The sequence below is a fragment of the Apodemus sylvaticus genome, chromosome 4 (genome assembly GCF_947179515.1).
Source record: "Apodemus sylvaticus chromosome 4, mApoSyl1.1, whole genome shotgun sequence".
Taxonomy (NCBI): Eukaryota; Metazoa; Chordata; class Mammalia; order Rodentia; family Muridae; genus Apodemus; species Apodemus sylvaticus.
In genome coordinates, this window is record NC_067475.1 from 25,793,564 (window position 1) to 25,808,900 (window position 15,337).

General features: G+C 41.3%; 1 protein-coding gene across 1 annotated transcript in view; it reads right to left on the reverse strand.

Moving 5' to 3' along the window:
- Ppp3ca (protein phosphatase 3 catalytic subunit alpha) overlaps positions 1-15,337 on the reverse strand; it is a 275,845-nt gene that overhangs the window by 103,041 nt on the left and 157,467 nt on the right. The window lies entirely within an intron of this gene.

The following is a 15,337-nucleotide window of genomic DNA, read 5'->3' on the forward strand; positions in this document are numbered from 1 at the left end:
AATACTTTACGCCGTCTTCACTGTTGCTTAAGACATAAGCTCGCAGAGTAATCAGAGAAGTGGTACTCTATCGCCACAGCCCCTTTAACTTACTAGAAGCAAAGCAATTTCCAACTGAAGAAAAGACAGTGATAGAGAATGTTTTTCCTGTGGTATACTGTGGAGAATAAAGTAATTACTGCCCCGATGCCATTTGCACAGAGCTTCCCCTTCTAACCCCAGATTTCATTATGGCACATATGTTATTCAGGGAAAACAAAGATAGGCTCAGTCTTCAGGGAGAGCGAGCAACTCTCTTTTTCATGTGTGTATCTGACAGATTTGACCTCTTACGTTATTAAGTTGTATGTAACCAGCACACTTTTGTTTAAATAATAAAGGTACACAGTCAAGGCCAAGATGATTTTAAGTGTCATAATACCCAAGAGTAAAAGAACAGTTATAAGATGATGTGGCTTTATTTTTTAACAGCAGACATTGCTGTTTGTTTGTTTGTGAAGTTGGTTGTTTGGTGTTATAGCAGAGCTTTACTGTGTGTCTCTACAAAGCATGTACCAGGGCAGTCTGGAACTCACTAAGATCTTGCCTCAATTTCCCCAGTGTTGTGATTACAGGCATGAGATTATTTGTGATGACATGTGACTATATGCCTGGCTAGACATTGCTTTCACTGCTACTAACTCTTGAGAGTGCTACATGACCTCTACTGTGGTCATGGATCATTTGTGATTGTAACAAAATGTTTGTTATGACCAGTGATCATCTATTGAAAATTGTATTATGATGAAATTCAAAACATACACATCTCCACAGAGAAACATTCACTCATTTTCATATAAAAAAGAAATATAGATTATTCTCTTTTTAAATTAGATATTTTCTTTATTTACAGTATCGCCTTTCCTTCCTCCCCTCCAAAAACCCCCTATCCTCAACTCTTTGCTAATCCAGAGTGTCCTATTTTTTTGGCATGCTTTCGAATATTCTAGTACTCTGAAAATCAAATCCAGAAACAGTTCCTTTCAGGGGAAGGAGAAGGATGGTGCCCAGAGAAAATCACCAGGAATACAGAACTTGAAAATGCCTGTCAAATATGTGCCCAGATGAATCAGTAAACAGATACAAAATGCATCTTTGGGGTTGGAGAAATGGGTCAGTGCTTGCAAATGCATGCTAAGTTTTCAGATGCTGGAGTTGGGCTTCCATCAGTGATGTAGGACAGCTCACAACCTTCTTTCAAGCTCCAGAGGATGTGAAAACTGTCTGTGGTTTCCTTGGGCACCCACCCACACACACCCCAAAATAAACTATCTTAATAACTGGGCACCATCCTAATTTTCTTATTGCATATATGAAAAATGCATATCCTGCATTGGCCCAGCACACAGTAATGAATGGGTGGTTTCTTGGGTTTGGAGAAGAAATGCACAACTGAGACTTTTTAAAAGATTATTTCTTGTATGGGTGTTTGCCTGCACAAGTATCTGTGTATGGCATGCCTGCAGTGCTCACAGTCACCAGAAGAGGGCAGTGGATTCCCCCAGAACTGGACTTAGAGCCAGCAGTGAGCCATTCTGTGAGCGCTGGGAACTGAACCCAGATCCTTTGGAAAAGCAGCCAGTGTTCTTACTTCTTAAGCTGTCTGCATTTAAACCCACCTCAATCAAACATTCCTTGGCCAGTATTATCTGTGTTCCTTTCTGGCCTTTTTCAAACACTTTTATTTTTATATTTGCCCCCCCCCCCCATTGTGTAACTGTCCCTGCCTCATGGGTGGTAACACAGTAACTGAGAAGTTTGAAGAAAACTATCTGTAAGTAATTAAACTAGAATTAATTGGGTACTTGAAGAATCATTTTTTTTTATGTACTGTCTTTACAAACTGCCGGTTCTGACTCAGTCCAACTGTTCACCTTCTGGTTAAGAAGGCACTAAATGAAAACATTTGTTTCTCACTAGCATTGCAGAATACCACAAGGTGATTTCTGACTTGAAAGGAAGAAAGCAGACCATTGTCAGTCCATAGTTAATTAGGCAATAACTACAAAGTAAGACAGAGTGCAACAATGGAAGTCAAGGGTTAACTTGCGGAGGAACAGGTTTCTTCATCAGGAAGTTCACCCAGTACTTGCTCAACTTTTTTTCTTTTTATCAGTGAATCCACCAATCAGCACATACTTAAGATAACCACCCGTGAGGCAGGAGCAGTGTTACACAATGGAGAGAGAGATATGGCCAGGCGAGTATAAAAATAAAAAATAATGTTTAAAAAAAATCCGGAAAGGAACACAGATAATACAGGCCAAGGAAAACTTGATTCGAGGAGGATTTAAATGCACTAATCTTAAGACAAGGAAAATCACGGAGGAGCCGGATTGCATATTTCTGTGGATAAGTAGGCCCTCCCCACTCCCTTGCAGGAATGACATTTAAATTGAGACTCAAAGGGTGAATGAGATGTATCTGTGTTAAAGAGGTGTTTAAACTCACTAAGGGGTTGCCAGAGAGGAAGAATAGCAGGTCCTCTGGAAGAGAGCACAGAAGGGCTTGCAGGGGACAGCAGCCCTCTCTGTCTCACCAAGCCACACTTGGTTAAACCCCAATCCAAAGGGTGAAGAGGAGCTACCAGAGACTGATGCAGGGCCTCAGTGCATGGTCTGCACGAGGCAGAAATTCTGCAAAGAAAGAATTTGGACTTTTCTCAGCACAGAACCTAGACAAAGCACGATATTGTCCTAAATAAAGGAACAACCTTTGTAGGGTTTCAGTTGCCAGTAGAAACTCAACTCGGGGGCTTTTCACAACAGCCATTTCAACAGCACATGGGGTAGCTAAGGATTCTTAAAGATACATGATCAGCCATGCAGAATTGTTTCTCTGGCATACAGGATATAAAGTTGCAGGCAATCCCTGGCATGTGTCTGTCGAGCTGTGACGAAGTCACTGAACAAAGAACCAGACCAACAGAGAGGATGTCAAGGCAGCAACAGATAGCGATCAAGACAGAACTTAATTAGGGCTTCCAATTAGAAAACTCAACGACAGCTCCTATTAACACTCGCCCAGGCGTCTGCGTCACTGGAAGCACTGTGGCTTATCTTGCTGGGATTAAGGAGTTTTCAATGACCTGGTGGGCTTCAGTTTACAGAGACAGGCCTCCAGACAAACAACTCTCAGAACTATAGTCTTGGGAAGCAGTGTGTGTTGAGGTTCTCTTCCTGCTGGTACTTAGCAAGGTCAGCTTACCAATAAGAGCTCTTTCCAATGCAAGAACAGACCTGAAAGCCTTGTCTGCTGGTCTTCAATACAAATCACTGGCTAACACTCATAGACACCGATTTCTTAAAAAATGAAAAGAAAAGAAAAAGAAACTTGCTACAACAAACTTAGTTTTAAAACATATACCATGTACTTTACCATGAGCAATGTTTGCCTGCCTCCCCAGTCTGAAGGAAAGAGTCTTTCTTTTCTCCTTGGCAAATGATTTCTTAGCCTGACTATTTCATGAAATCTGAATGGTCCTATGAAAATATTAGTCTATAGAAAAAGTATCTGCTGGACTTCGGATGTGGTCCAGTAACTAATGTGCCCATAGCCAGCCAGCATCTCCAGCACCCGTCGAAGTGCTGGGTAACTTGGCACTTGTCTACAATCCTGGTGCTGGGGAGGCACAGGCAGGAGAGTGCAGCAGCCACCCTGCCAGGCTAGCAGGATCAGTGAGGTGCAGATCAGTGAGAGCCTGCGTCAGGAAAATAGAGTGATGACAGTTAACAGAAATTGAGGAAGATACTCAGAGCTGACCTCTGGCCTGACACACAGATACACAGAACATAGACACACAGACACACACACAGACACACAGACACACACACACACACACACACACACACCATACATAAAAAAAAATGAAAAAGGGAAATGCTTGTTTTTCAGAACAGACTCTAGTGAGTGACTGTCTTATTTACACACAACTGTCCTCACAGATCCACTCCTAGGCTTAACTGTCTTGAAGCTTCCCAGAAAAGATAGTGTTTACAACACATCTAAAAAGCATAGGACCTTCTAGTAGTGATTACTACTTCTGGTAGTAAATTCTGCCATCTTTTATCGGACACAACATGGAGTGCCTGTAATTTGGAAGCCTACCTTGGAGTGGCCTGATTATCGGGGCTCGGTAAAAGAATCCCTGTGTGCGAGTTCCACCAGTTTGTGAATTTTGAACATACACTGGGTTTTCATTTCTCCAGTGTGGCATGGAGTTTCACCAATGCAAGTCTGCCTCAGAACATATTCATTCCCTCCAGAAATAAGTTAAGATCTAATTCAGCTTGCTATACTAAAACTCATTAAGGGGACAACACCTCTCTTAGGAAGAATAAATCTCATTCTCTTTGCAATGTGTCTAAGGTCTAGCTTGCTGTGTTTTACTGCGTATATACTCAATATATGCTTGATTAATGAAATACGTTTTAAAAGAACGCTGACACCAGTTAAAGTCAGGCCATACACTGGAATAGCTCCCCTGACTACTACCCTTCACCCCCTTATCCCCACTCCCACAAACTTCAGAAGGCTTCTCTCCCTGCACTCCAGGTCACATAGAGGAGTAGCAAAGGTCTTCCTGCTCATCTGCCTGGGACACGCTGCTTTCTCCTCAGAGGAAAGCAAGCATCTCAGGATGAGGGAGGAGCAATGTCTGGAGAGTGGTTAGTCTTTATGCCTCTGTGTTTGTTCAGCCAGGAGAGATAGAGCCTTCCTATTGGGAGCAGATCCATTTGGCCACAGGCTTCTGAGAAGGGATGATTGCATGAGTAGCACACAGAATTGTCAAGCACAAATGACTCCTTTGTTGTAAGTCCCCACTCTGAGAAGCACAGAGAACCATCTCCTGGGCTAATTACCTCCTCACCACTTAAGGGCAGGGGAGATGGAGTTTTAGTCAAACTTGAAATAGACTTCATTTTCAAAGCAGGAAATGCCTTTTCAGTGCAGAAAATGCTAAATATATTCAAATTCATCACAAAGCTGCTATAATATCACCAAGACAAGACTGGTGGATGACAGTTCCAGGGAGCACATCCCGGGGATGACTGCTGTTCTCACTCTCAGGACCACACTATCGCTGGGTCTTCAGCCCCCATCATTAGAAGCAATTAGATATGAAAACTATGTTCAGGTCAATGAACTCCTGGGGGTGACAATGAGAGCTCACAGCCAGCCAATCTGAATCAAGCACTGCTCTGAGCTTACCAGGAAACCTTCCCTAAAGCAAAAAGGTATCAAAGATAGGCAACCCCGGAATATGTGGAGAGTCTTTCAGTGCTCTCTGGGTCCTAATTCAGTTACCTTTTCATCAATAAACAGCAGTAGTGGGAGAAGGGGTACTTCCTTATGTAAGTGTCTGGCACACTCCTCACATCCCCTCATCTCCACAGGTCAAGCCTAAGAACACAAGTCCAGACACCACAGGCTCCCAATCAGAAGCTATTTGAGAGAAACTCCAAAAAAAAAAAAAAAGACACAAATGGAGAAAAAAATATATACTCCAGGGGCACAAACCAAACCAAATGGCCATATCTCAAACTTTTCTTAAAGGAAAGAATAAGAGACGGTGGGTATGGGCCAGTCTGTGGGAGGCCACAAGATAGCCCAGTAAGTCCTTCAGCTGATGTCTAAAACCAAGGGTGAGTCACGGCAGATTTTTAAACAAGGGAGGAGACATGCAAAAAAAAAAAAATGGCATTTTAGCAGAATTAATCTAGCAGATTTTTTTAAAAATAGGAATTAGAAAAGAGACAAATGACATGCAAAGGAGGCAGGAAATGCCAGGGCCCCTCAGCAATCCCAGATTTAATGTGCACGGTTTCGACTTTTCCCAAGCCATCTTCAAATGTTCTCATTTCTAATTTTTCTGGGGCACAGAGTTACGAGGTCTGTCTGGGAACGCAAGCTGTTAGGTATCCACGCTTCTGTTTCCAGAAGTCATTTATTTTCTTCTAGACAAAGGTCCTGGTCTCAGTCTTGGGCACATTTGGTGATGAAAAAAAAAAAAAAAAAGAAAATCCTTTATGCAAAAGATACTCAAAAAAATTGCCATTGCAGTCGTACACCCAAATGGAAAACTATGGGACAGTTAGGAGTGGGCTTTGGGGACATTCAAGTTCCCCACCTGAGCTCTGTGGGAGTGACAGGGCTTTGTGCACCTCTACACTCCAGGGATCTGTCAGGAAGATGGAAACAGAAATAGTAAGGAGAAAATAGATGCAAATGAAGGAATGAATCTGGAGCCATCAGAGATGTAGAATGAGAAAGAATGAAATACAGGTTTCTAACACAGGAACATGCCTTACACAGCAATAGGAAATCCTCCAGGGCCCACAATACAGGGGTAGAGCCTGGCTACTCAGGACCTGGGTGAGGCTATCTTCACTAAGCTCTGGATCTTCCTAAGCCTCTTTATGGAGAGCTGGCCCCATGGAGTTTCCCCACCAACAGTCTTCACCACTGATGTTTCCAACTTTGCAGACTTGGGTACCTAATTACAGTGTGCCTAAGTCAAAGTTTGTCCTTCTGCCTTATTTGAGAAAAATGGTCTATGAATCCTGAATGGTTCCCTGGGCAGCATACAAAAGAATCACAAAACCCCAGGGCTACAGTTTTTAGAAAGATCTGACTCCAATTGTTTCAATTGGTATCTAAGAGCTACAAGTGGTTAAACATCATTGCGTTGACATAATTGAGGTCCTGATGCTATGTTTGGTGACTAAGAGACAAAGGCCACTGGTAAGAAACGGCCCCCTCCCCCCCATCCCCCACCCCCCACACACAAAAAAAACTTTACTGCTAATTTTTGTCTTTGTTTTGCAGGAAGAATATCAGAGTGATCAATGTGCTGTGAAATGATCAAAGTCCTATAATCACTACAGTGAGGAGAGAGAAAATAACCCCTCAGAAATGGCCTCCAATCCAGAAAGGCACAGCATCAAAGAGTGATGATCTGCTGGGCCCTGGCCTGCTCTGATGGCTCCCCCAGCCTTGTCTGCATTCACCCAAGAGCAGCAGCAAACTCCAGAGAAGAGCAGCAGGAGGCAGGAGACTGTGTTATGGGCGAACAGCTATCAGTCTGTGGGAGGCTGGTGAAGGCAAGATGCTGGCTCCAGAGGGCCCTGTGCAGCAAGAAAAACAGGACTGGAGAGAAGGGGGCCTCAAAATGTTCTTGAGGTTCAGGTAAAAACCAAATGGACGTGTCAAAGGGGCTTTTGTTTCCGGTTTGGTGCTAGGGCTTGGGCCTGTGCATCATACCGGATTTCAACTTCTAAAGAAACATCCAGAGAGTAGGTAAAGCTTGGTAGCCAAAGGGGAGGGGTCTTCATGATGTCAGCGTTGGGTGGGATTTGTTGTCTGGATCAGATCTGGTGTCTGACAAACAGTACACATATGAATCCAATCATTCGAACCATCCATGAGCAGATTCTGAAACATGTATGGTCTGTGAGTAGATATCCATCTGTCAAACATAGGAAAGAGCCCCGTGGAGCCTGTTAATGCAATGTTGAAGTCAAGTTAGCAAAAGCATTTTGATGAGTGAGGTTAGTTCCTACCTCAGTAACACAAAAGGCTTGGAAAATAGTGCCATTTTATTGAATCGTTACTCCTGATGGTTCGTTTTATGAATGGCAAAAACTGAGGCTCCTAAAGTGTAAGCGAGTTAAGCCATGATTAAGGCAGTTGGCTTAGCTGACTTTGAGATTCAGCTGCTCTAAGCCTTATGGGTTCCCCAAGGCAGGTGGTACTGTTATCTCCCTACTCCAGATAAGAAACTGAGTCCCAGAGAGTTTTAGGAAAATGGCCCAAATCCTCAAAAGTTAAACCATTCAGCCTAGATGTGAGCCAATTCGATCCTGGCAGCTTGGACTAAGGCCCCAAAGGGAACTCCTTAGTAGGGGAAACTTGGCCAGATAGGCCGTTCAGATGCCAGCATTTCGCGGAGAGCCACACGGATCAAACAAAGCAGGCTGCCCTGAGCTCTCTTGAGTGTGTGTAGGGGTGTGGGGGTGTATGGGGGTGTGAGGGTGTCTGTGTGGGTGTGTGTTCACTTCTGACACACTGCACCCCAATACCAACCTAAGACATAAATAATAGTGGTCAACCCCTATCCTGAGTGCTCACGCTGTGTGTGTGTGTGTGTGTGTGTGTGTGTGTGTGTGTGTGTGTGTGTGTGTGTCTTCACCATCTGACTGACCACAACAGCTGTCCAATGCCACCCTAGGATGCATAACAGTGGCTAGCTACTGGTTTCACTTGAATCTGAGAAAGCCAGTGGAGATTTTACAGCAATCCATTCTTTCTTCCTCAAAAGAAACAAGTTCAGGTAGATGATTGTCTTTGACTTTAGGCTTTCTGATGGAGTAAACTGGCCTGGCCTGGTCTCGTGAGCCTAAGAACACAGCTCTGTTTAATAATGGTTAATAATGATCTAATGAAAAACTGTATTATTTGTGAAGTAAAACTGATAGAGATGCTCAAGATGGCCCTAGTTTTAAAATTATTTTTGCTCCATGTGCTGTACTGTCACTATTTTAAAAACTCACGGAACACAGTCTTATGACAGTACCGTGTAACTCCTGAAAGAAAATGCACATTTATGGATGTAGAGCTAATTCTAAAATAGGGACAAGCCAGGACTGCCTCTTTCTGCTTGCTCCAGATACCTGAAATATATACATCAAAACCATCTGTACACAGAAACGGGGCCACTGCTAGGGGCAGTATTATTCTTAGAGTGACAAAAACTGGAGCTATTCATAAACTATTTCGTGTGATTCCAATAAAAATACCAATGTGTGCATTGCTGGAAGATATGATAAGGTGACAGCCATTCTGGGAAAGGAGAGAAGGAAAATGTCACAGGAAAGAAAGTCAAAATGTATTTTGCTACATGCCCGCTCCACTCCACACACTAATTGAAACCACACTGCCATATAACTTTAAAGCGTGACAAGTGCAAACTTCAGCAATGCCTGGGATGATGGAGTAGCTAACGAAACTCTGAAGAACCCCTATTAATTTCACCATGGAAAATCCATTAACGATGACCACTGATAGCCAGTAATTCTAATCCTTTACCACAAGATCTAGTTCACGCTAAGCTAATAGCTCATTCTTCTCTGCCTGGATCTTTTCACCCAAAGAAGGAAGGAAAGAGCTAATGTGATCCCTGTGGTCCTTCCACGGGTATTCTTCATCATCCAAGTCAAAAAAACAATAATCTGAAATTTGTGCATAAATAAAAGATGTGGGAGTCCGACCACATCCAGTGTGTGAAGGGCTCTCATGGGACGACGATGGTGGATCTGCTGTGTGGAGAATGTGTTTCACAAGATAATTAATGATTCCCCTGCTGGTTTGTGTGAGGTCAAGTTTTCATTGCAGTAGCATGAGGTAGACACATCAGCGGCAAATACCTTCCAACTATTCTTCTGGTTAAAAAAAGGGGAAGGGGGTTCTTTTAATTTTTGGAAGTCAGCAAACCATTTCTGAGTGCTTATGTATTCATAGTTCATCTATTTTTCTAACAGAATTTTAATTTCAGACAAATGTCAATGCTCCATAGGAGATGTGTGTGAATGAGGCATCCACATAGGTAATGAGAGATCAGGTTTGGGAAATCAGGTCTGCCAACACCCAATGAAATTCTGAACCTCTGTTGAAATTTAAAATAACGGCTCAGAATTCAAGAGTTCCTTTCCTCTTCCTTCTTAAAAAACTGTGAACATTTTCATTAATTATTTGAACAAGCTTCCTTCCTCTGCAATGAATCCCCTCAGGCTTGCTAGATGCTATAATGTGACATAATACCATGTATGTTTTTCTCAGGCCTTAATTTCAGTATTTAAAGGAACTAAACAGATTGCCTTCGTGTTGCTACGGGAACATGTGTCAGCTAGTGAGCATAGGGAGCAACTATCTGCTACCAAATGGGAACGGATTCATTAGTTCTAGAAGACAGGCAGTCCCAAGAACGATTTATATTCAGAGAGTAGGGGAAAAAAATGTTCAGCTGACAATTAGAATTTCACACACCTTTGCGGAAAATGTCTTTTCACAAAGATGAACCATGGAGTTCCTGTGCTACTGGTAAAAAGTTCTGCACAAAGTGTGCACACTGGAATTGTAACTTTCTAAAGCACACGGGAAGGGGAACAGATAAAGACAGTATGTGAGTGAATGCTAATTTGTTCCCCAATAGACAGAGAAGGCTAGGGCCTTTGGTAGCACCCCACAATGCAATTGTTTTTTCTGAAATAGGTATGCTTTTATTTTTCCCAAAGGCAAATGTTTATAAATAATTTGGCTATACATGTATACAACACAGATTCCTTCTTGATGTGCACACTTCATTTTTTATTTTTTATATTTTATTTATTTATGTTATTTATTAATGTTACTTATTTGCTTATTTATTTATTTTATATTTTGGTTTTTCGAGACAGCGTTTCTCTGTGTAGTCCTCTGGCTATCCTGCAACTCACTCTGTAGACCAGGCTGGCCTCAAATTCAGAAATCTGTGTGCTTCTGCTTCCCAAATGCTGGGATTAAAGGCATGTGCCACCACTGCCTGGAAACACTTCATTTTTAACAAAAGAAATATGCTAGTTAGCTAGATAAGCAAGTTACTTTTTAAGAGTACTCTCCAACCCTCAAAACTGAATTTCTTCAGCTAACACACTCAGAGGAGTTTCCAGATCTCCACAAATGGGTACAGATTACATAATGCTGATATTCTCTGGTATTACAATTTCTCAGTTGCCTATTTGTTTATTCTTTCCCTTTAATTACTTCACTTGCCTTCTATTGGTTCTTTTAGAGAAAGGGCATTTTGACAACTCTTGTCAGTCAGCACTCTCTACCACAAGCTCCCTGCAATGCTAAGCTCAAGAGCTATATGCCTTAGACGCTCTTGCCTTCAGAGTTGGCTAAGACTTGGTTAATATTTAGTGACTGGCGATTCCATGTTTCAATATAAGTTCTGGTTTAGGGGCTTCAGGATGGCAAGTGCTTAGATATCTAGCACTCCTCTAATCTTTAGAAAGAAGCAATGGGTAGCAATAGTTCACTGGACTTAATCCCTCCCACTGCAAGAACAAACGTTCTCACGGACACTCCTTCCTCCTTTTCTACCATGTTTTCAAAGTCTTTTATTTACTGCCTGTTTTTTACATTTTAAATACCAGTATCTCTATGGCATGACCTGAATCCTTTATTCCCCAAAGGAACAATATTCTGAATCTCCAGAATTCTAAGAGGTGTGCCGGCCACGAGGTCAAGGATAATGTTTCCAGTGAGACCACACAGATGCGTATGGCAAGACCGTGTATGGTCCATTGGATTATCAGGCAGAGGATTAATGAAGATGTCGTCAAGATTCTCACATGCACTTTGGCCATGCCTTTTGTAAGGGTGAAGGATGAGTGCTGACACACTGTGCTCCTTTCTCATCCCTGTCCCTCTCCCTTTACCCTGCACTTAGGAAGGCCTTTGCTGGCTTGCAAGCCATGGCTCTAGGTGCTGAGATACACATTTTGGTCATCAATTTCTTCCCCTTTCTCGCTTGTTTCAGGGTCAGCACATCACAGTTTAAAGACTCTGTAAAAAATTGCAGATTTTTAAGTGTAAAAAATTAGAACAGCACAGATTATTTTTAAAAAAAAAAATCTACTTCACGGAACGTGAACACAGTTTTGCATTTGTTGCCACTGGTCAACTCAATCTCATCAACAGAGGCTGAGCCAGGAGCTACTTAACCCAAATAAATAGATTCCTCTCATGATGTCAGGGGAAAGTGGTAAGCAAAGGATGCTAGCATCTGTAATGCGACATCTAGAATCTTATCCCTTCTACTCCTGTCTACTGGAACACATGAAAGAAAACTGCTCAAAATTTATTTACAAGTTCACCCAGGTTGGGTTTAATAAATACAATGTTTCCATTACTTAAAATGAATTAACTAAAATGTGATGGATACATACATTTATTTCTCTCCCAGTGTTGCTACAATCTAATGATCTAATGATTGGGAGTCACTTGAAGTTCTTTTTTTAATAATACATCCAGGACATGAGTCCCTGAAAAATGATTTCTGCGACACAGTCACCCATCCTTCGGAACCAGTAATTAAACAGTACAGTGACAAAGTAAATAAGACGATCCAATGGTGCAGAACGACTCTTAAGAGCAGAGCACATCCTCATCTCCATGTGCGTCAACAACACAAGCACATTACTGAGAGAAAAATAAGGGATGGGAGGAAGGTAACTCACACTTTGCTTTGCATTAAAAGTCTTCTAGACATCATGAATTAACGTAATGCCATTTTAGAAGGTACAATGATTCTGAACACATTAAAATGTTTGCTTTGTCAATCGACTCCCCTGATAGTCTTCCAGCCAAAGAAACATGGGCTGAAAGTTAGTCTTAATGTAGCTTCTTATCTTTTTCGAGAATCAAGTATCATGTTGAAAACCATTTTTTTCTGAATTGTTTCAAAAAAGATGAAAACATTTTTGAATTTGAATAACTAAAATTGTTCCTTTCACTAATATATAAATTGGGCAAAATTTACAGAACTTCTAAGTGTATTCAAACAAAACACACACTGACCAGTTGCTGTATGAGGACTGAACAATGCCGCCATCAATTAGGAGACATTGCTATGTAAAGACAAGTACTGTGTCAAATAACATTACTGGAGTACACTCAAATTTGCATCAGCTTTGATAGGAGTAAGACTTGAGACAAATATATACATATTTATATATGTATATATATGCATATATACATATATAAATTATATATACACATATATAATGTATACATATATAATTTATATGTGTGTATATATACATATAAATGTATATATTAAACTGCAAAAGAAGAAAACAAGTAAATTATTCTTTTTAATTACTTACATATATGAGTGCACTGTGCCTATCTTCACACACACCAGAAGAGGGAATCAAATCCCATTACTGATGGTTGTGAGTCACCAATGTGGTTGCTGGGAATTAGACTCAGTACCTCAAGAAGAACAATCAGGGCTCTTAACCACTGCGCCATCTCTCCAGACCCTTTAAATTATCAATTAAATAGATATCTCACTTGGTTAATTTAAAAAAAAAAAAGGCAGAAGCATGATACCAGGGTTGAAAGAACAAAGATTAAAGACAGCAGATTTTCTAAAATTGTGAAGTACACTTTCTATTCACAGCAGAACAAGAACACCACAGACATACAGAAGCTAGCACGCACACACAGTAAGTTTAAAAAGCTGAACTTGAATTTGCATACACATCCTAATCCAACTTGCAGGCATTTTAGTGTTAATCACATACAACAAAGGTTTAAATGCCTTAACAAAATACTCCTAGGTGAAGACCCCTTTGGGCCTGGGAGGCTAATCTTTTCCTTTTCCTTTGACCAAATATTCCCTTCCTTCTTAAGTGCACAGTGGCTTCTTGTCCTATGTCTCATAGGTGCTGAAGCCACATATGATCGATCACCCGGCTGGGGACTGGGAAGCTCCCCACCCTAACACAGGGGACTGTTATCATGCAAAACTTAGGCTCAGCAGTGATACACCATGTTTATTCATCTGGAGGATTTCTTTTGACTCCATGGAGTATATTTTCCCTGAAATCCCTCCTGCCCTAAAGAGTTTTGAAGAAGGGAGAACACAGGGACTGGGAAGGGAAATCCTATCCTGTTTTATGTCTTATTGCCTACATGTTACAAGCAGACCTCCCCGGCATGTTGTCTTTCTCTTGTATCAGTTATTTCTGAAAATACAACCTTCAGTATTAGCTTATATTTCATAAGCATCACTACTAATTATGGAACTTATAATCAGAACATAATCACTTAAGGGATGGGACAAAATAGTTTACCTCTTAGAACTCAACAACAAAATAAGCACATTTATTAGGTGCTTTTCATTAGGTGTACATTTTCTCAGAGTTCATTAAGACATTTGAAATTTGTCTATATTGTTTCCAGGAAAAACTAATGATAGCTTTACCTTCCACTGTGATGTCAACAAGAGCTAGAACACTGGAAAACACTGAGGCAATTTTAAACATAGAAATAAATAGCACACAGCCAGTCTCTTAGCCTTTCTTGCCCTCTCTTTCAAATTCTACTTATGACTGAACATTCTGACCTCAATTCAGAAGAAAAGTAGGTGAGTACTGACTGCCTTAAGTCAAACAAACATTTATGTCATTAATTGAAGTAATTTAAGGAAATAGGACAATATATATATACATATATATATATATACACACACACATTCACATGGATATTATGTATAATATATATTTACAAACACACACACACACACACACACTTGTGGTAATTTGACTATATGTGCCACAGAGAGCAGCACTATTAGGAGATGTAGCCTTGCTTGAGTAGGTGAGGAAGTGTGTCACTGTGGGGTAGGCTTTGGGACCCTCCTTCTAGCCACATGGGAGCCAGTTTTCCCCTGAATACAGTCAGATCAAGATGCAGCTTCTCAGCTCCTCCTGACCATGCCTGCCTGGATGCTGCCATGCTCCCACCTTGATGATAATAGACTGACCCTCTGAACCTATAAGTCAGTCCTTTATAAGAGTTGCCTTGGTCATGGTATCTCTTCACAGCAATGGAAACCATAACACTACACACACATAAACACACACACACACACACACACACACACACACACACTGTGGCAGGCTTTGCAGTGGCCATTATTGAGAAAGAGTGATGAACTACAGCCCTTGAGAGTCATGGAGATGACGATGTGCACATTCTGCAGAGGTTCTTTGTTGAGGTGCAGTAAGAACAAATCGTTTCTGGAGGCAGGCAGAACAGCATGTTCTGTGTAAATCACAGCACTATGGTTGGCCAGGAATATTTTCAGCTGCAGAGCTCTAGCACATAGCTAGAAGATAGTCAATATTTAAATCATTATTAATAGAATGAGTATTCACCAAGTTCTAGCTAATGTTCTAAGTGCTTAAGAAGAGAAAGACAGAGGTAAAACAGAACCAAGTAAGTTTTCTTCCATCCTGGAGCTTCTGTTCTAATAAGGAAGGCAGACAGGGACAGTGGATAAATTAAAGCATAAGCTAAAATGAACATCCTTGGTGGTAAATATACAATGGGGGGATACAAACTCTCGGTTCCTATTCACAAGCATCGGAGAAATCATGAGGTTGGGGAAGAGGAGATAAAGTTGTACAGAACAACACAAATGGGTAGAGAACTGGGATCAAGAGAGGAGCTAACACACATGAGA